This window comes from Aethalodelphis obliquidens, unplaced genomic scaffold (genome assembly GCF_003676395.1).
Source record: "Aethalodelphis obliquidens isolate GAN/ISIS:26980383/991018 unplaced genomic scaffold, ASM367639v1 scaffold22, whole genome shotgun sequence".
Classification (NCBI taxonomy): Eukaryota; Metazoa; Chordata; class Mammalia; order Artiodactyla; family Delphinidae; genus Aethalodelphis; species Aethalodelphis obliquidens.
This window is the reverse complement of record NW_020837966.1, coordinates 17,762,527-17,787,234: the sequence shown is the minus strand read 5'-3', so window position 1 is coordinate 17,787,234 and position 24,708 is coordinate 17,762,527. Positions and strand designations below refer to the sequence as shown.

At 37.1% G+C, this 24,708-nt stretch overlaps 1 protein-coding gene across 2 annotated transcripts in view; it reads left to right on the top strand.

The window, feature by feature from the left end:
- MDFIC2 (MyoD family inhibitor domain containing 2) overlaps positions 1–24,708 on the top strand; it is a 99,159-nt gene that overhangs the window by 6,614 nt on the left and 67,837 nt on the right. The window lies entirely within an intron of this gene.

The window sequence follows — 24,708 nt, the reverse complement described above, 5'->3', positions numbered from 1 at the left end:
TTAAATTGCTAATTTCCACCAATAGCATATCTTAGTTTCCTTTTACTATGTACACACAGGAAACAGAATCATTAGCTCTTGTTTCTGAGGTCTCCATGAACTTGTGAAAATGTGTTACCTAATAACCAAAATACAGGTAAGGAGAAGGTAATAGTCAAATAGAATGTTGTGCTGTTTTTAACCAGAGCTGAAAGGAGAAATTATATGTGAAAATATGTCCTTGCAAGTCATATAAAGAAGTAAAATAAGCACAAGATAATTTCACAGGGTAATTGTTTTGAAGCTTTAAAACAAGACGATGTGATAGAAATTGGTGTGGGGAACTGTCCTTGAGAATCAGTGGTCAGAAAAGTTCTGAAGGAGAGAGATTTGAGTGGAGACTTAATTGACAAGAAGAAGCCAGCTGTGCAAAAATCTGGGAAGAGCATTCCGACAGGAAAAAGATCCTGTTTAAAGACAGTATGGCTCAGAATGGCTGGATGGGAAGGAAGGAAGGAGGAAGAAAGGGAAGGAAGAAAAAAAGGAAATGAGAGAGTAAGGAAGGGAAAGGGGGAAAAAAAGGGCTCAAGTTGCGAATAATGTAGAACCTTGCTGGTCGCAGTCAGGAATTCAGGTGTTTTTCCTTAATTTGAATTAGAAGCCACTGCAGATTCTAAGCAGGGGAATAAAAGGACTCATTTATATTGGATGTGGTAAAGAGTGTACTCGGAAATAAAACAGAAGACACTGCAGCTAACCAAGCAAAAGATAGTAAGTGGGATAGGATAAAACTGTGAAGGTGAGAGAGGTAGAATAGGATTCGGGACCTATTTTGGAGGTAGAGCCAACTGAACTGGCTGGTGCCCTGGTGTGGGCCGACAGAAAGAAAGGAGGCAAGGCTGACTCCTGGCTTGAGACACTGCATGATGGTAATGCTGCATGAAGAATAAGAGAAAAACTGGCTGGAGATGGGAGAATCAGAAGATCTGGGTGGGCCAAGTTAAGTGTGAAATGCTGAAGATAACCCCCATGAAGATTATCAACTGGGCAAGAGGATATATGAGACCAGTGCCCAGTTTAAGTAACGCTGACAGGGAAAGCTGGCTAGAGATTTTGCTGTAGACCCGAAGATTGAGAAAGCATCTACCGATGGGAGAGCACAGGAAATGAGATACAATTTCAAGTAGAAACACAATTTCTTTCAAGGCAGGAAAGAACACGTCATGTTCCAGGAAGTGAACAAAAACAAGAAGGGCTGGAGCATCTTGACCCAAAGGAAGGTTGGCATTTGATGAGTGTGGGGAGTTTGCCCAGGAACCGAGCTTCAAGCCTTTCAGAGACCTTGGTCAGTCAGCATCTTGGATTCCAATGAACTCTTTACCCTGGAAATGCCTACTAGAGATATATTTTATCTTGTAGTAAAATATACCCACTGCATTTTATTCTCAAAAAAAATTAGGTAAAGGACTATGAAAGGATAACATACTACTTTCAAGATCTAACAATGATAAAATGAAGCTTTAATAGTTTGTATTAGTTCTCCAGAGAATCAGAACCAATAGGCTAGGTTGATAGATAGACAGATAGAAGAAAGGTGAATAGATGGATAGATAGATAATAAAGGATTTATTATGAGGCACTTGTTTATACAATTATGGAGGCTGAGCAGTCCCACGATCTGCTGTCTGGAAGCTGGAGGCTCAGGAAAGCAGGTGGAGTAGTTTCAGGCCAAGCCCCAAGTTCTGAGAGCCAGTGGTGTAAATCCTGGTCCAAGTAAGAAGTTCAGAGAACTACGGGTGCAGATGTCCAAGGGCAGGAGATGGATGTCGTAGCTCCAGTGGAGACAGAAAATATGCCCTTCCTCTTTCTTTTTGTTCTACTTATCCCTTAACCCACTATGGAAAGAGATATTCTCTAATCAGACTATCAATTCAAGGGCCCATCTATTCCCTGAAATAACTTCATGTACACACCCATAAATAATGTTCTACCAGCTCCCTGGATATCCCTTAGCCCAGCCAAGTTGACACATAAAATTAATCATCACATAGTTTTTGAGAGGAAAGTAATAGATAATTTTTCTAGTTAAATTAATGAAAAGTGGTATTTATTGGAAGGCTGGGAGTCAGTTTGCAGTCTACAAGGAAAATTCAGGTCCAGGATGGACAGGAAGTAATCTAGCTCTGGTGATCCAGATAGCAAGATTTAACAATACATTCAGGTCACCACTCCTAAAACATTAGCTCCACACACTTTTTCTGTCCTCTCATCCCCCTGTACTCAAGACTCCAAATCTCAAGGAAGAAAGCTCAACAGATTTGTCCATGAGTCCCCATCCTGGCTAGGTAGGGCAGGAAACCGTGACTGACAGCACCTCAAGGCTACGCGTAATGGGGGAGAGATGCTTCTTCGGATGAAATTCAGTATGCTAGCACCAGAATGAAAGGAGAACAGATGCTGTGTGGCTTCCAAATAATGTCTACTCTAAGAGACAGTACCCACGATTTTCAGTGCTTTGCTCCACAGGGATAATATTTTCTTAAGAACCTGACATGTGCTGCTGATGGAACACTGAACATTTCAGGAAGGAGAGTATTTACTTTAAATGTATTGGCCTTCTACCGAAGTTCAAAAGTCAGAATCATTTTGTTTCTCTGATAACCTTCTTTTACGTTGAGAAGGTCCAGTAAAGGTCCAGTAAAAGGTCCAGAAGGTCCAGTAAAAGATGAGATCTGTGTTCTCACAGGTCAACAAATTAAATTCACACGGCACATCCTACAGCTGACGGTTGAACTTTCTTTCCAACTAAGCCTACAAAGTGGTAAGTTCATTTCTTATAAAATGATGATGTTGATCCCAATGGAATGGAAGGCCTACAAGATGCCATGTCAGCCTTGAGACTATAACCAGATGAATTAATCAGTGCAAAGTCCCTATAAGTTATTAAATAGCAGATTTAAACACTCTCTTTCAATGATGATAGGGCAGTACATCAAATCCAGAATGATCTTAGCTCACCATTATTAACTGCAATTTTATGAACTAGGAGTGAAGCCATCTGTAGAAACTGTGAACCAATCTTTCCTGTCTCAACAGGAAAATGAAAGTTGTAGCTAACTAGAAAGTTCAAGAGATTTACTTGTTTCAACTGAGATTTTTCAGGAGACTCCTTTTCCTCTATGTCACAGCTGTTGGTGTGATTCACTTAATCAACATTAGTATAAAGAGAAATCTTATAGGGAGAGAAAAAGTTCCCTATGTTCTATGGCTCAGGAATAAGGACATTCCATTTCTTGTAAATTCCACAAAGAGATACTTTATTTTTATATGATTATGGCCCATTTCTTTCAGCTCAGGAATAGCATTTAGAGGGAATATACTCTCTAATAAAACGTACCTGCGCTAGGTGTGCACCAGACCATTAGTACAAAAAGGAATGTGAAGAGAGGAAATGAAGACATCAGTCTACAGACATAAATCACTTCAACCATTTTAGCCATTATTTAAGCCTGTTGAAATGTAAATGTGCAGCAAAGACAAAAAGCAAGGGCAATGACAGTAGTTTTGCCAGCGTATAACTTCAAGAAAAAAGAGAAGGGATAACTCCTAGAGGTGTAGTATTAAATAAGGCATCAGGCAATTTCTCCTCTTGAGCTGAATTTCCACACTACTATGGATTCGAAAAGAAACAGCTACCTTGCAGAAGGTAAGAAAGGTGCTTCATGATGTCTAATCTCAAACAACTGACAAGAGGAGAGGAAAATCTGCATTTTAGCTCCTTCATTTGCTGATTTTATTTTCTTTATTATATTTAGAATATTCAGCATTATAGACTGGAAACCAAATTTCTCCCAGAGTTGACAAAAGATATATGTCAACACTAAAACATCCTGAATGTAAATTTCATTAAAATATGTAAAGTTTCTATAAATAAACTCTTTGAAGAAAAAATTCATCAAAAATTATATTCCATCTACATTCAACAAAAAAAAGAAAGATTCCACTCTATACATGTGTCTTACAACTAATTTCTTAGACCACTATATGAAAACTCAGATTGATAAGACAAAGTATTCATACCATAAAAGAGGCATTTGTTTTATACAATAATATACAATTAAGTAAACCAAATCAACGAATGTTTTGATTTCCTGAAACGCAAAGACTTAACACAAATAATATGTCATGATTCTTGTGCCCAAGGAACTTATAATTCAGTTGGAGAAACAAAATATCAACAACACATCCTGTGTGCCAGAGGACTCAGACAAGAGCAAGCTTTTCAACTTTATATGAAATATAGTACACTGTGCACAACCAATTTGGATGGAACTTTTCAGTACCAATCTCTCACACACCAAACCATACGGGTATACCTAATTCCTTAGATAAAGATTTCTCTTAAGATTCAAACAGAGCTTGTTGGTTTGCTATATTTTTAATGGATTTAGCAGATTTCGGCTAAAACAACTGCACTAAAGATTCCCTTGAAAACAGGATTCATTTAAAAATATTAACTTAGATTTCTTACATAGTCTCTTAAAAGAAAAGAACTTTTTGTAAATATTCTTTAACTTATTACCCAGCCTTTTTTCTTAAAAGAAAAAAGAAAAGAAAAACAACTGATGTCCATATTTTAAAATGAGGAAAAACTATAACATGAAGAGATAAAGATACTTAATAAATAGTAAGGGAGTTCATTTTTCCAGGGGAAATTCTAATGTGAATGACTTATTTAGTGAAGAGGGAAAACTGCATTAAGGACTTTTAAAAACAAAATTACAACACAACTTGGAGGCAAAATATATTCATAGGTCATGAATACACTGGGGTGTCCAATATACTGTTAAACCTCTAAATTCTGTAGGCCAACAACCATTAATTAAGAAGCTACCCTCAGGCCTCTGGATTCTAGGACAAATTACCAAGTCTGAGTTCTAAACTCAATTCATCACTTCCTCTCTAATAGAAGAATGTACTCGTTGCTTCAGTTTTACTTAAGGACATCAGTCTTGTCTTGTAGTCCCCTAGCAGCTAGGAGAAATAACTTGTTCTCCTCACTTCACAGGTTAACAATGCTAATTGGAAATCGAATTTAATTTGTAAAAACCCTGAACAGGGAAAAGTTACATGGTTAAAAATTATATATATAATTATATATTACATACAAATAATATACATAGTTATATATAACACATATGTATATGGAACAAAATATTTTATTCCATCCTTCTCTCTGGCCTTCTAACAATACATTTATTGACTTTCTTCTCTTTGTAAGACAACATAGTTGCTTCTTAGGAGAGAATCAGACATAAATAACACTCTAGGTGCCCACAATCAGTGTATATGTGATATTGCAGAGGCTGGTAGTAGTTAAGGAAACTTCACCATAAGCCACCAGATTTAATAAAGCAGAAATGTTAAGTATTAGATTGCTAATTGCTCAAGGGCATGGGTGTATCCAGCTTACTTACTTCTATATTTGAGCATCCAGATAGCCCCTGGAACAGAGCAGATGCTCAAAAATGATATGAATAAATGAAAGAATACGTAAGTAAATTCCAAAGATGATATGATATTCAGAAGTGATATATGATATAAGAAAGAACACATCTACAATTCAGAAAAATCGGGGATGTGGCCGGGCTATAAATCATAAGTAGAGTAGGCAGTAGCATTACAAACTGCTGGAATACTATGGTCTAAAGTGGAGACAGAGAAGTCTGGGGTGTTCAGAGAACAGTAGTTAAGTTTTCCTGGGTAAAGGGTATGTGTGTGACAGTAGGAAATAAACATTGGCTCTATCATGAAGGACTGTTAATACTAGGCTGAAGAGCATATTTGGAAAGTTCTAGGACAAAGAGAAGCTATCAAATGTATCTGGGCTGGGGGTTGGGAAGGCGGACAGGACCTAAAGATGGCAGAAAACTCTGTGCTTTAGAAAACATGTGTGATTTGAGCATCCTTATTTAAATGGATTAGAAGCATATAAATTGAGGGGAAGGGTAGAAAAAGAATGTTGCATCCACAGATGAGAAAGAATGACTTCTGCTACTGGTTGCCAGGACAATGGGAACAAAGGGGCTGGCACCCAAGAGAGTGTTGGCCCCAACGCCTTGGCCATGGACTAGATGGTAGAGGGTAAGAGAAGGAGGAGTTGTCAGAGATTCTAGAAAACCTCAGGGTTGAAACTGGAATGCCTCTGTGTGTGTGTGTGTGTGTGTGTGTGTGTGTGTGTGTGTGTCCCCTTATGTAAATAATCTGTTTCAGAAAATTAGAAAACGCAAATGGCAAAAAATTACTCCAAATCTTAACACTTAGGGGTAGCCACTGTACATCTTTCCTTATATGTTTTATATGTGTACCAAAGTGTATATACACACACTAGTAAATTTAATGAAACTTGATTATGCAATATAATTAATAATGTGCTTTTCTTACTCATAAATTAATGTCAATACCTTTTCAGGTTAACAAATACAGATTTATAGCACCATGTCAATGGCTATACACACAGTACTCCACTACTGAAGTCATAAAATATATGTCAACATTTCCTTACTTTCGGATATTTAGGTTGTTTCCAATTTCTTGCTTTGAAATCTCAGAAGAATACACTACAGCATCTATTGCGATTTCCTTTCAAACGGATTAACCAGAAGCACCTTGTGCATCCTCACACCTTATCTTTGGTTGTCAGGGAACCGTATGCAACGTACTGCACATCAGTGCTTCACTTCATGTTCATAACAGCCATGCTCAGGAAGAAAGTAAAGGTCAGAGAAATTTTAAAAATGAGGTCTAAAGTCACACAGGCAACAGATCACAGAACCAGATCTCAAGCCAGGCATGCTGATCCTAAATCCACGGCCTGTTCACCCTAGACTCTGCTCTGAAATATACTTGAAGGTAGATAACCAATAACCCCTCACCTGCACTCATTATGACAAATAAAATTAAAGGAAACTGAAAAAGTTTGGGGAAGCCTTGTGGATAATGTATATTTACTTTTTATTTTTTAAATTTATTTATTTTATTTTTGGCTGTGTTGGGTCTTCGCTGCGTGCGGGCTTTCTCTAGTTGCGGTGAGCGGGGGCTACTCTTCGTTGTGGGGCATGGGCTTCTCACTGCAGTGGCTTCTCTTGTTGTGGAGCACAGGCTCTAGGCGCGTGGCCTTCAGTAGTCGTGGCACACGGGCTCAGTAATTGTGGCTCACGGGCCCTAGAGCACAGGCTCAGTAGTTGTGGCACACGGGCTTAGTTGCTCCGTGGCATGTGGGATCTTCCTGGAACAGGGCTCGAACCCGTGTCCCCTGCATTGGCAGGCAGATTCTTAACCACTGTGCCACCAGGGAAGCCCGATAATGCATCTTTAAACCTCTAATTCATGTAGTTGGTTTCTCTAAACAGCTGTCTTCAGCAAAGACGTGGTGATTTAAGTGGGAAGGAGGACTTAGTTATGACATTAGGCAAAGATTCAGAAGCCAACTTATCTACAGATTGTAGTGATTAAATAGTTCAGAATGAATTACAACATTGTAATATTGCTGCATTCATATTTAAGAGATAAAAGTTGGAGTTCAGTTCCCATAATAGCCAGTCATTTAAGACACAAGAGAGTTAATCATGTTAATATCTTCCCACTGATGTTGGCTAACTAAAGAAAAAATATGGCTGATGGAGGAGGGAAGTGGGAATTTTATTTTGTTTGCTGATCTTTCTGAAACGAGCACTTGAAAATAAAACATATCACATCAAAGTGTGGGGGGAAAATAACTCCAGCGGCAGAATCAACCATGATCAGATTAAGAAACAGCAATATATTTTTGCATGGCTAATAAACAGATCAAAAACCTGCAGACCTAAGGATATCTGGATGCCAAATCTAACTTTAATTTTCAAATAGCCTTATCTGGTCTTACCATCTCTCCAGCAAGAAAATTACATTACACATAGCCCTGCTTTCTCATATTCAGCAAGTAGCATCCCACGGTCAACCTTAGACGTGACCTTAATTTTCCTTGTTATATTCAGAACTTAAAAAAATTTGTCCCCTTAAATCTTTAAATAGTAGGATTTAGCAAAGAATAAAAGACACCATTCTGTAAAAGCTTGAAGCCAGAAACAAACACAATGTGTTGCAGACATGATGGATACTTCATGCATTGTATTTTTCAACCATAAATTAAATTCAATTGTACTTTGGTGATCAGAAGCCTGCTAGTTTACAATAATAATATTTTTAGTTAAAATTATAAATAAAGCTATTTTTGTAGGTAATCAAATGACACTTAACAAATTACCTGAATTCTTACCATCTACCCCACCAACGGAAAACAACAACAATAACAAAATGCTTAGGGGAGAATTTTAATTTCTCATTTCACATAATGGAGGAAAGTGAGTCAAATATTTTTCCACCCTCTAAGAAGTTTAATGCAACTCCAAGAATTCTGATTACACAAATACACTTACTGCTCCACAAGGCACCCAGACATACGCAATGAAAAGCATTCCTATTTCTGTCTAACCAATTGAAACTACAGTGATTATATGAAATTGGCATTAGTAATAAGAGAAGCTCAATGAATAACTTGAGGGTTAAACAGAAGTAGAGTCTAATTACAGCCCTCTAGTGGCTCAAATATCTAAACTGTTCATTTTCACCAAGACATCTAGTCTCTGTGGTCTGAAGCAATTTTCTTACAACCTTTATCTAAACTTTGCCTACCATATTCAAGTAAACAGGTTGGCTCTTTGGTTCTTTTGCTTTGTTTCTGTAAGGACTCATTTTACAATAACCAATTACTCAGAGTCAGACAAAATAATTTGCACAATTATTTAAATTGTCCAATATTAAATTCAACAAGGAGAGAACTGTGCTTAAATGTAAATTTTATTTGTTCTCTTTTTTAAAATAAGCAGAGATCAGAGAGAAATAGGTTTGTATCATTTCAGATTTCCATAAGGAATAATATATACACTAATTAGTCAATCAAAAATCATTGGCAAAACCATAATATACTGGGGGGGGGGGGTAGGGGTTGGAGAGGAGGGTATTGGACCAAAGCCTGGCAATAGGCTAGACCAGAGAGGCAGATCATAGTGTACTTATTAACCATGTGAAAGAAGTTACTTGAAGGGCAATGGAAAACATAAAACGGCCTTAAACACAGAGAGACCATTATTAGATTCGCCTTTTTTAAAGACCACTCTGGCAGCAGTGTGGATGGGAGAGGCGGAAAGCAGATAGAAGGGTTCTGCAGTAGCCGAAGGAGAAATTTTTTAAATGACAATATGAATGAGAAGAGAAAATGTGAGGATTCGTTGAAATCTACAATTGTCAGGACTTCCTGGTAACTTGGTTCTGGGGATGAAGGAGACAGATGTCAAAGACAGTATGCAACTTGCTGGGTCAATTACCAAGCTCTTTGCTCAGGTGGAAACACAGGAACTGTAGTGTATCCTTCACTTGCTGTGAGTTACATAACTAAATGGCTTTGGGTTTTTTTTAATTACCTTAATTGAAGAAGGATGTCAACCAATGTGGAGGTGTTAGAAGTGTTGGGTTCTAGAAATTGGAGTTAGTATTTCTTGGACTTCGGTTAACTAACATGAATTCCATCATATTTTCTGGTGGGCTTTGGGTGCAGAAGTTAATAGGGAGGAAGCAGCATATTCAGAGTTCTTTCAGTCTCTTAGGGAGACAGTAAGCTGAAGATCTGGAGAGGGAAAACAAGCATAGGGTTTAAATGAAGCTTCATGGCCTTTTATGTTTTAAATTTCAAGTTGTTTGGGGCTTATGGGGAAAGGAAATCTAAGGTTCGTAGTAGGTATAAACGACTCATTCATTTTCTCTTCACCTTATTACAAAGTAAAGAAAATGTTTTGATAAACAAGGCTTTCACCCTTTCCCCACGAGTAAAAATACTGCTGCTTGGAATGAAATGTAACATGTAAAACAGACCTAGAATTCTGCTGATGTCTTTAACAAGGTGATTCACACATTAAACACAGTCTTAAACGGGGTACACAGAGGCTGTGAGGTTTGCAAACAAGCTTGTTTCTATTTTTACACATAATTTACCTTTGTTGTTTCCATAAAGGTGAAAGAATATAAGGAGCAGGCATGAGAAGCAAAGAGAAAATAAATAGGGGGAATGTGTTCTTTTATCAAACCATACTTCAGTTTCATTCAGTAAGGCCCGTATCAACAACAAAAATGCAACAACTGAGATATCCAACATGAATCAAGAGGTATCATGGATCAAAAATACAGCACTTTAAAATATTTCCATTGCAGTATTTATACCACTGGGAATGACACTGTCAAGAGCCAAGTCTTTGGAACCACACTGACCTGTATTTAAAATCTGGTTCTACTCCTAATTAAACAGTAATCTTAGCCAAATCACTTAACATCCTTGAGCTTCAGTTTCCAAAGCTATAAATCAAAAATAATAAAGGCTGCATATACAGTGGATTGCCTACCCAACATCCGTTTTCCCCTTGTTCTTAAGGAACCTCAATTTTGTTCAGAAACCCACCTATTTCATTACAGCCATGCATTTCCAGGGAGGCTGGCTCCATCAACAGTCCCAGGCGTGAAATGAATTCTGATTCGTTTAACCCAATCATGGTGGTTCCAATTGCCCTTACCGGTAATCGTTTTAGACAAGTTTGTGAAATAATTCAGGACAATGAGATGTGAATCTGCTGGAGACTTTTGGTACAGGTTTTCGTTTTGTTTTATTTTGTATAAGGAAAGGTGAGTTGATTGCTTTATTTATTTGTTTATTTATTTATTCACTTTTATTTAGGTTTTAGGTTTTGGGGGATCCTAAGGAAGTTTACAAGTAAAGTTCTTTCCACTTTTGGATGCTGTCGAGTCTTTATGTGACGCCTGAAAGTGGGAAGCCACCTTATGGTCCTAAAGGGAAGTTAGCCTAATAATAAAGTCATGCATCTGACCTAATAAATTAACACAGGGGAAAAAAGGAAACAAAAATCTTATGAGTGTTGTCAAGCAGTTGATTTAATCAACTCTTGAGCCAACCTACCTCTGAAATTGATATGTGAGAAATAAATTACCTTTTTTTTAGGCAAGTTTTAGTTGGAATTTTCTGTTATTTGCAGCTGAAGGCTACTTTGCAGAATGAATAATAATGAATGAAAAGTACTGAGCACCCAATAATAACTACTGTCATTATTACTTTAACCTTTTTTTCTCATAGTCACTTTTTAGGTCTTTTTCTCCCTTTTCTTGACCCTATGGAAACCATCAGGGAATGTGTAGTTTCTTATTCCTTTCTATATTCCCCTACATACCTACAACAGTGTTTATCAACAGTAACTGCTTACAAATATTGTCAAAATGAAATAGAATTGAATCAAAGCATTTTCACACATTGTACTGTAGGGTCTATTAATGAACTAGAGTAGACAGATTTCATTAGCAAAAGAGGGTGTATTTTATAAAGAACAGTATGAGAAAAATCAATGTACTTTTTATTCTAAAGAATGATATATTTTTCATTCTAAAGAGAAAATATAAATTTCCATGAACCAAGTTTCAAATGCTAGAGCAATACTATTTTGAACAAGTGACATTTCTAAAGCACCGAGAAAAAGAAACTCAGATGAGAAAACTTAAAACATGACAATGTCTTTGTAAAACCAAGCCGTACTCTTAATAAAAATTGATAAATATTAAAGACTCATTCAACTGTTGCCCAAAGTACCATCCTTGATCTTATATTCATATTCCTGAGTGATAGCTTGCGCTTTTTATGTTTTTATGCTCCCTCTTTCATCAGATAACTCCACTCTTCCTTTCTGGCTCCAAGAGTCTCTTTAGGCCTCAATGTGTAACACAAAAGTAAATAAAGTGACGAAATAGAAAACAGCACAGTTAATTTTACCAGTTAGCAAATACAAGCAAGCTCATAAGGAGGCCTTTCTTCCCTCTCTTTTCAGTAAGAGTCAGATATTCATTCATCTTTTTTTCTTTCTTAAGACTTTCTGGATGAATATTAATGTCATAAAAAAAGAAATCCTGTTAACTTCTAGTGAAGTCTAGTGTTGTGCTGAAAAGAGAAAATGGGAAGAAAAGGATCAAGCGTACCAGAAAAATCTTATCTGGGGACAAATCCCAAGCTAACACAGTTTTATATCACTGTAACAGCCAACTAAAGCAGAAGTGTTTTGTTTTCACTAACCTCTAACTAAACTTTAGAATTCCCTTCAATCATAAAGGCAACATCACAATAATTGGCAACAATTGTGATTATGTGAACAACAGAAATCATGGATATTTTCACATCACCTTACAATTGTAACTGATATCTCAAAATGTTGTTTATTTTTATCCCATCATTAGTTACTCGATTTCTGTACTTATTGAATTTATGTGATAAAGATGCACATCTATTACTATATCAACAATTTTTAAATATTTTGATAACTATATGTAATTGATTTCCTTATAATCCTATGGATTTTATTTTGATGCATTTAAAACATGACTCTGAGAAGTGGTTTATAGCCTTCACCAGACTTCCATGGCTCAAAAAAAAATGTTAAGGACCCCTGAACTAAGGAAATGCAAATGAGCAGAACACTTCCAGAAATCTAAAAAGTAAAGGAGGTGGAAGCAGAATCAGCTAAGACTGAACCTCTGCCCCTCCCATCATACAATATGCTACTTATTTCTTCTCAAACAACAAAAATCAAAGTCGATTACACTTTCCACAAACAGCTTTTACTTATTTCAAAAAGATAAATTCTTAAATTTTCAGAAATCAATTGTGCATATGTTTCTCCTGCATATGTTTGATAATTTTGAATCAAAAATATTCTAAGCTTATTTTGGAAAAGTTAATTATATCAGACTTATACCCACCAGGGTAATTCTACCTTCAAAAGAAAATTTTTGAACAAAACTTCTATTTTTATTTATTTATCATTATTATTTTCTTTTGAGGTACCTGGGCCTCTCACTATTGTGGCCTCTCCCGTTGTGGAGCACAGGCTCCGGACGCACAGGCTCAGCGGCCATGGCTCACGGGCCTAGCCACTCCGTGGCATGTGGGATCTTCCCGGACCGGGGCACGAACCCGCATCCCCTGCATCGGCAGGCGGACACTCAACCACTGCGCCACCAGGGAAGCCCAAAACTTCTATTTTTAAATTACAATTCCAATGTGTAACCACGGAAAGGAAAGTAATGGTTTTTTATCTGCAAATTATAGATAGATAATACATATATCTATATGTAGATATATCTGTAGTATATACATCATCAAATATGTACTTTTAAACGTTTGCACATCATTAAAGAGGACATTTCATAGGCGAAAATACTGGAAATGAATTTTGATTTTGTCAAATTTTAAGGTGGTTTAAAAGTGCTATTGCTCAAAGAGAAGAAAAGTCATCCCAATACAAGATATTCCTACATAAAAAATACATAAAAATACATAACAGATATGAAAGACTCCTACATAAAAAAGAAATCACAAGTTTGTGAACTTTCTTTTCTCAATGTCTCTCAAATTAAAGGAGCCAGGCAAACATAGCTTGAACTCCATCTCTGCAATTGCTTCCAGATTCACCCTTATTATAGTTAATAGTGATTAACAGTAAAGTAAGAGTAATTGCATTTACAAGGTGTCAGGCACACTAGTTCAAACTGTAGCTATAAAAGGAAACAAGGCAGGCACAGTGACTACACCGAGAGACTCTGGTTTAGTAAGGCAGGTATTATATAATGTAAATAATCGGTTAAATACAATTGTTAATATTATGAAGGAAAATCATATTGTGTATTATCTCACTTAATTCTTACAACAACTCTGTGAGATAGGTTATTATTATCTTCGTTTCATGAAAAGAAGCTTAAATTCAGAGACGTGGAGTAACTTTCCCCATGTCAAAAGGGGGCCACAAAGATACAAGCGTAACAGGAGAGGCTGAAACATACAAATTTAATTGTAGAGTAATAGCTTTATATTACAGTGGTGTTTAGCTTTCTGAAGGAACACAGTGATTATTTATTCAGCTTTGAAACCATCATGTCTTGAACGTGATAGGTAAAACTTAACTGAATGACAATAAAAATAAATCACTGGACAAAATTTAAGAGGTAAAGAGTGGGAGAACACAAAGTATTACACTCCTACATTCTGCCAGGAAGCCAAAGACAAGATCTGCCAACTGTACATTTTGGAAGAAGGTTACGTTCACCTTCGGTCAAAAAACAGAAAAAAGGTACTATTCTAGTGAGTGAGGTTTGTAACGGAGCAAGCTATGCATGCGGAGGGACAGGGGTAGGCGGGAAATCTCTGTGCGCCCTCTCAATTTTGTTGTGAACCTAAAACTGCTCTAAAAAAGTCTCTTTACATTTTTTTTCCACAATAAACAATGAATAAATAAACAGACAAAGGAAATATTACGTATTATTTAATATCTGATAAGCATCTACTATACGGGTAACAAATACATTGATCTTGAACTCTTTGGTTCTAATCGGCTGTCAGTAACTCCTAGGAGGGCTGTGCTGAAGAGCATTCTGAGTGGGGTAAGGGTAGCAACGCTGTACTGGAGGAGGGGAGAATGACAGGATGCTTGCCAACGATTTGCCATTCCTGGCTACTGATGTTGTGATACTGTGCTAAGGGAACTGTCCTTTCTCAGGAGAATCTCAGAGTGTAGCGGGAGATAAGCTCAAAGAAAGAGAAAAAGCACAGGACACTCTGACAAGTGCAGGAACAGATCTATGTTCAAGATTCTAGGTCAGTCCCAAAAAGGGAGATAGGAGTTCTGCCTGTAGTTATTAGTAACTTGATTTATTAGTTATAATAACAATAACAGTGTAATATATTGCAAGCGGACAATCTGTCCAGCACTGTACTAACTACTTACATGTCTTAAGTCACCAAATTCTCTCAAAATTCATGTGAGATGGCTGCTATTATTATCCGCAAAAAACTGAGAAACAGTTGAGAAAACTGAACTCTAGATAATATAATTAACCTGCCTAAGATCAATACATGGTAGGTGGGGAACCGGAGTGCAAACCTCACATGGTCCAGAGCCCAAGACGTTACCCATTAAAATATGTGAAAAATACTTTTTTTTTTGGCACTGGGTGTGTTTCCTCCAGAGATAAGTAAAATTACTTCAAGGATATTCTTTTCCTTAGTAAGAAGCAAGTAATTTGGAACCACAGTGATTTAAGTTTAACCCACTTAACACTGTCAATGAAACTTCAAAAACATGGATCAGCTATACCAATTCATTAACTCTTGATGTTTGTCACTCTTCAAGGAATTCTTTTTTTGTTTGTTTTTGCTTTTGTTTTCACATAGGTTAACAGACTTTTGCAAGGAAACATACGAAAAGTCAAATACTGATTCTGATAGTTTGCCAACTGGAATTGCAAATTCCAAATACAACTCTATAAAATTCTATAAAATTGTAGGGCAGGATTACGGAAATAAATCACAGGGATTAACAAGTACAGATATCCTGGCCTTGTCACTTTTCCTGCTGCTTAATGTTCATTAAGCCTGTCTAATGAAATAAAAACTATAAATGAAGCACAACATGACTCTAGCTTTCATGGAACTTTAACAAGAACAAGGTAACAGTTTTAAGAGTCAGACCCATGAAAACCAGTCTAATTGGGCTTTAAATCCAAGTTTTATTCAGGATTTTAAAAAGCCACTAGCCAGTATCACTGCCACCCAAAAACATGTAAAGGCCTTTTGTATGAGGGTAGGAAGACTACAGATCAGGGATCAGAAGCAGACTTGTTAATCTTGGAATCATCATGTAAGATTATTAACAGCACGTATATTAACTACTTGATTTTTGACATTTTACACATTCTCTTAAAAAGATATTATTTACTCACCACCCAGACTGAACAGATGTTAACATATGGCCATCTCTGCCTCAGATCCTTTTTCTTTTTTCTTTTAAAAACTAAGTACCACATACTCTTTAATCTCTCTTACTCTGTATGAAATCAGGATTCTAACTTGAATCCCCCTGGAGATTCAGACATTCAAACCCTAACTTTTATTATGATCATAGCTACAAAAGGTCTAACCCAAGCATCAATCCCGTGCAAACACCATGGAGATGGGTGACACAATCATGTCCATCGTACAGAAGAGGTAACCAGCAATAGGAGAGACTGAGATTTGCTAGCTAGTAAGTGACACATGTGGGATTTGAACTGAGCTCTGACTGTCTTCAAGGTCCCTATTCTTTGCATGTGCCTACAGTTCCCAGGAATAATAATGATATCCATCAGTCTCAACAGTAACCATTCCGTCCCAGCTTCTGCCAAATCTAGGCCTATTTATACTGTGGTTATTGAGCATTTACTATGCTCCAGGCACAGTGGATTAAAAACGCAGGCCCACCAAAAAAGAATCAGTCAGAGCACTGCTGATTTTACAAGGCTTCTGCAAATCTATTCCAGTGTCTTCCTTCCTTAATAAAGCTGGGATTCACGGGCATCTCCTGCCACAGGATCACTTATGCTCCCAGCCATCTAGTGCTACTCTCTGTGCCAGGCAAAATGGATTCTATTCCTTGATTATTAATCACCCCAAAAGCCACTGGTGGAGAGAATTCTACCGAGGTTCCCAAGCCATGAACCTCAAAAGCTTTGATGATCAGGATACAGTCAACTGTTTCTTCCATCTCCTGCTCCATTCTGTCTTGTTACCAGAATTAGTCTTGTCAACAGGCCTGTCCTGAACACGCAATTGTTATAAGACTCATCTTCTAATTCCCCCTTTCCCTATTTTGTACTGGTGAGACAATGTTGGCAGGTTCATTTATTTTACAAATATTTACTGAATGCCCTCCATTTCCCTGACACTATTCTAGGCACTGTGGAAGGAACAAACAAAATAGTCATGATGTTTGTATTTTAGTGGAGAATGGCAGACAATAAGCAAACAAGTATATGGTATTTCTGGTGATAAAATGGTTAAGGAGTAGAAGCAGGTAGGGTATAAATAGAGTAGTCAAGGAAGGACTCTCTGATTAGGTAACACCCCAGCAGGGACTAGAATGAAATGAGGGCAAGAGCCACATTTGTATTTGGAGGAAAAGAATTTCCATCATGGTAAATAACAAGTGCAAAGTCTCTGAGTCAAGAGAATTCTCAACGTGTTCAAGGCCAGTGAAGTAGGATGAGCCAGGCTGAGTGCTAAGAGCTAAGGTCAGAGAGGATCAGAGGTCAGATCATAGCAGCCTTTAAATTTTAGCTCAAAAAGAATGAGCAATCATTAGTATGTATAAGTATCATGATCTGACTTATAAAACTTCGGTTGTCAGGATAGGACGTGGGCATTTCGGAATTTGGTGGGAGAACATAACGGATTCCACGGGGTTGGACACATCTTCTTGAATGGTGTGTCTGTCCAAGAGGGCTTCCACACAAGCTGGGACTCGCCATGTGTGGTACACAGGGTGTTAAAGTAGGTCAAGGAGCCACACACGGTGAAATCAACCAAAGTGCTTTATAAAATTGAAGATTCCATGAGGCTAGCTCAGATATGATGAACCAGAATTTCTGTGGCCAGGGCTAAAGAATCTGCATTTCAAACAAGGTACCCTAGTGGCTTACATATACGAGAATTTTGGAAAGCTAATGGGGTCAGGGAAAGCTTGGCAGAGAAGATGATTCTTGAACTGAGTTCCAAAAACAAGAAAGAGTTAACTTATGGGGGAGGGGCAGAGAGCAATGGTGGTCAGGATCCCTCAGGGAGAGAAACCATTATGAATAAATACCTAGATACATAAAATATTATCTGACTTTTAGATTCCCACATGCAATATGACATAACCAAAGCAACTTTTTTTCAACATTTATCCTGTGCCAGGCATATATGTGATCTCATTTTATGACCCCAATCACCATGAAAGGAACTTTAAGAAAAGTGAGAACCAGAGAAATGAATGGACCTATTCAAGATTACTCAGTTAGTAAATGGTAAAGGCAGAATTGAGGCAAATGATGTTTAACTGAAGCATGTGATCTTAGCCATTAGACTGAGGAGACTCAAATAACAAAGTATGAGAGATAATAGAACAGATCAGGATGTCCGTGAATGCCTTTGTATAATAAGCCAAAGTGTTTGAATGTTGACACAAAATCCATGGAGGGTCGTCTTGAAGAAATTTATGCAAGGGAATGATGTAATCAGATGTGAGTTTTGGCGTGTGATTTTTGGCAGCAAGAATATAGGCAAGAAGTAGTGATGGCTGGAATCAAGTTAATGGCAAAGATAATGCCTTCACTCAAATGCTCTAGAAATCAGAGCTTGAGGCAAGGGTAAAGTGCTGATGGCTTACTTGAGAGGTGCATACCTATGGTGGTGAAGGTGAAGAAATAAGGTAAGTGTAGGAGACTGAATAATGACCACCCAACAATATCAGATCCTAATCCCTGAAACCTTGTAAATGTTACCTTGTAAGGAAAAAAGGATATTTTCAGATGTGATTAAGTTAAGGATATTAACCAGTAGAGATTATCTTGGATTACCTGAGTGGGCCCTAAACTCAATCATAAGTGTCTTTATAAGAGACAGGCAGAGGGAGATGTGACACATGCAGAAGAGAAGGAGGGGATGCAACCACAGAGACAGAGATGGGAGTGAAGCAGTCACAAGTTAAGGGCTACAGTCAGCCACCACAAGCTGAAAGAGGCAATAAACTGATGCTCCCCTAGAGCCTCCAGAGGGAGTAAAACCATGCTGACCCAACTCTGTTGCAGTGAAACTGATTTCAGACTTCTGGCCTCAAGAACGAGGAGGGAATAAATTTCTGTGGTTTTAAGCCACCAAGGTTGTAATTTGTTATAGCAGCCCTAGGAAACTAATCCAGTAAGCAAGGAAAGAAGGGATGCAAGGCAGTGTGATGTATTACGATGCCTTACTATGCTGGTCACCACTTCACAAACAACCACATCATGTCATAACAGGCGGGTTGCCATACAGCCCAGGGACTTCTGGAGAAGGTATACAAGGAGAAACAATACTCCAGAGCAGCCCGCTAAAGGACAAAGGGTGAGGAATTTATCTGCCTGTATGCATAATCTAGCCCGTTGACAACTATCTGGAAACCCCCATTCCACACCTCATGGTGTGCATTTCATGTAAATGCAGAAACAGAAGAGCTGCTTAATGTAAACAGGACTCAGCATGCGGTGCAAGAGACCCATGCAAATCTCAGCCTCCAACTCTGATTCTGTCTGAATTGGGAGCTCAGCAGGCGGTACCAGTAAAGGTGACGGCATGGTGACTCATGTGGCAAGAAGAACATTGTCAACAGAAGCTGAGAATGTGTACAAAATCTGCACGGGATAAGGGGTATAAAGATGAAATTATATATTCGGGGATGTGTTGTAGATACAGTCAAGAGGACTTTCTAACTAGTTTGCTATATTGAATTGTAGTTAATCAAATGAGCATCTGAGTCAAGGAGATATGGTTTCAAATCCTAGTTCTACCACCTACTCAAATTATCTACCACCTACTCAAATTATTAAGGATAATTCGATCTTTCAAACTCTCAGTTTCTTCCCATCTGTGAAATGGAAAGAATAATATGCACTATGCAAGCTTCTAATGAAGCAAAATGTGTAAAGCATTTATCACAGGGTTTGGCACAAAGCACTTGGTAAATTAAAAAGTGGAATGATACTCGTTGTCATTATTGCATGGAGTGAGTGAGGCAGAGGAAAGAATATAGGAGGACATTCAGGAGTCTGGCTTGGGCAACTGAGGATATTAGGGAGGGGAGAAAGCTTGACAAGGTAGAAAATGAGAAGCTGACAGACAGCTATATATAGATGGATCTTCCTGGAGCAGCTTCACTGTTTTGCTTGACCACCCAGACCACTAAGAAGAGGGGAAAGGAACTATTCATTGAGTCCCAGCTATGTGTCGGGCACTATCTCACTACTTTACATGTGTTATTTCATTTGTCTTCATGACAACCCTTTGATTTAGGGTGTTTTGCTATGCTTTACAAAAAAAGAAATCTGAGGCATAGGGAACATAAGTTATTTTACCCCAGCCACTCATTTATAAATAGGTAGAGACAAAGATGTCAACCTAAATTCCTCTGATCCCAAAACTGGTGTTCTTACCACCTCCCCCATGCCCCATGATATTCCGCACACATGCTCAAGTATACTTAGAAAACATATTCCCAAGCCAAGTATATTTTTTCTTGAATTTTCTACACATGCAGCATATAAAGGCATTCACATCTATTAAAATATTGCAACTGACAATATCAAGTACTGACAACAACACAGAGCAACTAGCATTCTCATATGCCGCTGACGGATGTACAAACTGGAATTATTTTAGGAAAACTGCTAAGCTTTATTTACCTAAAGCTAAAAATATGCTCATTCTACAACGTAGCAACTCTACTCTTAGATTTATAACCAGTAGAACTGAGTGTTTACGTCCACCAAAATAATACACAAGAGTGTTCAAAGCAGCTTTATTCAAAACAACCAATCACTTGGAATAGCCTCCAAGTCCCCCAACAATAACATGGGTAAATAAATTCTGGTGTAGTCCTGCAATGGAACACTACACATCAGCAAAAAGAATGAACCGCTTGTACACATAAAAACATGAATGAATCTTACCAAACAGGATGGTGAGCAAATAAAGTTAGGTATAGAAGAATATACATCACATAATCCCATTTATAGGTAGAACAGGCAAAAGTAATCTATGGTGACAGAAGTCAGGATAACAGTTACTCTTGGGGGCAAAGGTGCCAACTGGGAGTGGGTCACATGGGAACTGTCTAGGGTGCTGAAAGTGTTCTTTATCTTGATGGACAGTGGTTACATGGGTGTACATAAAAACTTAAAACAATCTGTACACTTAAGATTTGTGTACTTTATTCTATACAAGTTATATCTCAATGAAATTTTAATTTAAAACATTAAGGAGGCCAATGAAACCAGCCAGCAGGCCCTCAATCATCAACCTCTGATCAAAACCAGTTCTGTATTAATCAGATCTGTCTCACCCTTTCATCCCCTACACCTGGCACACAGTAGTAGAACTCAACAAGCATTTATGTAACAAGTGAGCACATGCCTAGGGCAATAGGCAAGTTCCCACCCACCATTAAGTACATCCCTCTCGTTCCTCAGCTAAACCACAGACTGTGGTGGCATCACGCTCTGCAGCTCAGGAGGTGGTGGGACCAATCCCCAGACCTGGCCATACCTTCATTAGAAGAAATAAACCATAAAACCAAGCAGCAGTTTTGCAGTATGACACAGAAGTATTGCTTGCATTAGGCCAATTTTCCACTTATGACAGCAGTAATAGCACTAAAAGCTGATAAAAGCGGTCTGTTCGTTCCGAGATCAGCTCTTATGGCTTATTCTAAATATTATCAAGTGAATCAAGAGCCGCCATTACAGTGTCTAAAAAGCCTTCATACCTTGTAAGCAATCTGACAAATAATCATCAGCGTGCTTGTGTGAGGCCAGGACTGAGGGAAAAAAGTCAGCAACTGACATTCCCGTTTACAGAAGTCATTAAGGTAATTTTGATTAGTTTCGGAATAAACAAAATGGATTTCATATGTAAAGTCATATACCACTGCTTTCAACAATTCCAGTATTTTTAAAAATCTTATTTCCAGGCACTTGAAGACATGGGCTACTTAAGTTGTTGAAGCCTTCTCAGGCCTTATGAGGACAGAAGGAAGTTCAATAAAACTGCTGAGGGCTCAGTCAGTCACAGTGGCTCAGCCAATATTTCTCACGTCTCATTTTAAGTAAATTTCAATATTTCTGATTCCACTAAATTTCAGATTTGGTGATTATTCACGCATGCTATGCTCAAAATAACTTGCTTCTAAGGAGTTTCTTAAGAGAAAATAAATAAGTCCAGTAAAAACCAAGCTATGTTTAGCTTGTTCATGTGAGAACTTCTGGATTACAGTTGAGGACATGAACTTTCTGGAGGATAATTTGACAAAATTACCATCTACCGGATCAGGGGTTGGTGAAATTTTTCCGTAATGGGCCAGACAGTCAATATTTTCAAATTTGCAGACCATATAGTCTATGTCACAGCTATTCAACTGCCATTATAGTGTGACAGCATAGACAATATATAAATTAGTGTCACCATGTTCCAATAAAACTTTATTAAAAAAAAAAAAAAGAGGTTGCATTTGACCTCTGGTCCATAGTTTACCAACCTCTGCACTAGACTGTAAGATCCCTGTCATAGGGCTAAACCTGCTTTATTCACCATAGTATCTCCAAGTGGGTGTTGAGAAGAGCACAAATTAGATATTTGGTAAATATTTACTAAATAAATATTGAATGAATCATAAGCCTTAAAATTCCATATAATTCATTCACCAACCACCTCTAGACATTACCCTAAGAAAATAATCAGAGGTGAGTATAAGTATTTTGCTATGCGTACTTGTCACAATATTTGTTTACAATAACAAGATAACAGAATAACACAAATAACCAATAATAGGGGAGTGGATAGAAAAATATGTATATTAATAAGATGGAATGTTAATTACTCATTAAAAATGATGATTTGGAAGAACAATATTTAACATTTTTTAAATATCTTCAAATGCATGAAGTAAAAAAATTTATTAGAAAAAAGTATTTTTCATTAAATATTTATTGAACACCTACTATATACCAAACACTATTCTAGACACTGAAATACGAGAGGAGCAAAACCAGCAAAAATCCTGTCCACATAGAGGACATATTATCTTAAATAAGTATGGTTGTACTATCAAAAAAAAGTACATATAATATTTTTAAGTTTGAAATGTTCTTCATCAAAATATTTTTAGAAATTAATTGTCAGGGAATAAACTCCTGAGTAATTTTATCTATGACATTTTGATTAAGAATACTAAACAAAGTTGATTACTTAACATGAATGGTATCAATAATAAATAATCTGATTTCAAGTAATTATTGCCTAATTAAACACTGATGGGGTAAGACATAACTTCTAGAATTTTTTAGCAGAAAAGTACCTATTTTGAAAGAAATTTATTTTATTCACCAAGCCCTCATATAGCGTGCATATATATGTATATATACACACACACATACATATCTTATGCTAGACACTGCTCTAAGTACTTCACAAATATAAACTTATTTAATCCTTGTAACAACCCTATGAGGTAAGTATTATTATTATCCCTAATTGACAGATAAGGACACTGACGTATGGGAGGTGGGGTAAGCGACTTACCCAAGGTCACAAAACTAACCAATGGCAAGGCCAGGGTTTAAACGCAGCCTGTACCATTCCAAGGCCTGTAGTTTTAATCATCATGAATACTATTTGGAAACGCAATATATAAAATAAGTAATAATTTTTTTAATATCCACTTTCTTTGTAAGTTAAAATTTCGAACATTGATATAATAAGATCAGTTAGAATGATGAGGCATTTCTGTTAACTATGGGAATTTTTGTTTGGAAGTTATGAGTGACAGCTGCAGACTTATATCACCCTGAAGAGGCAGCTTATTTTTGCAGTTTGCTTTGGAAGACAAAGTACTGAGACTCTTCCTCCTTACAGACAAATGATAATAGATTTTATTCTCCCTTTTTATATAACTTATATTGCAGAACAGGCAAAAATCTTGAACGAAACTAACCCAGAGCTTACAGGAGGAATAGTAAAAAATAATTGGGTTTTAAAGTTAAATCACTAGCAACATCTAATAATTTTTATAACATTCCTTAATGCATATTCAATTTGGAAGTTCCTAAGTTCTTTACTCAGTTTAACATTAATTATTTCCAGAAAATACTTTGCAAATGTATCTTATAACACCAAGCTGATGAATAATCTCATTGAAAAATTATATATCAATGCTCATTTCTGTCAGATATTCACTGTTTTCCAAGAGTTAAATTTATTTTGTTGAATATGATGACTCTAAACCTTGTTTCATTTTCATCGATCATAATTTATCTGCAATCAAAAGCACCAAAATATTATAACCCGAATTGCCTAATTGAACTCCCTGAGATTTAAATAATCAGCTCTCTCTCCCTCTCTCTCACTACACACATACACACACCCCACATGCAGCTATTTCTTCATTTTAATTATAATATTTATACCAACCTCTTGCTCTGAAAAAGCCAATAAATTTTGGTATCAAAAAGCAAATTCTGGACCGCTCTGCAAATGTGACTACTAACCAACTCTGAAAAAGCTACCCTTTAAAAAACTATGATCAAAAAAAAAAAAAAAAAACTATGATCAATTCATAATGCCTGCCATTGGCACAATAAATGGAGAATGGCAACGTATGTGTGCCAAGTATTTCTAAGGCTTGCCTTTCTCCCCTGACACTAGCAAAATGCTCTTATAACCAAAAACAAGACACCTCACTTCTTTTTAAAAAAAAAAAAGATCCTCCTAACACAGACTTTACACAAGGATTGACTTTTTCCCAATTAGATGATACTATTGTATTATCTGGAGTTCGCTGTTTTAGGGAGGATTTTTCTGGAGCATCTCCCGGGTGATGGCAATCATCCTAAATTACTCCTGGAGAGAAACAATTCTGTGATCTCATCCTGAAGCTTTTAAGACTTCCCTTCGGATTAAAGGTCTTAGCATCTCATCTTTAAGAAGAAAAG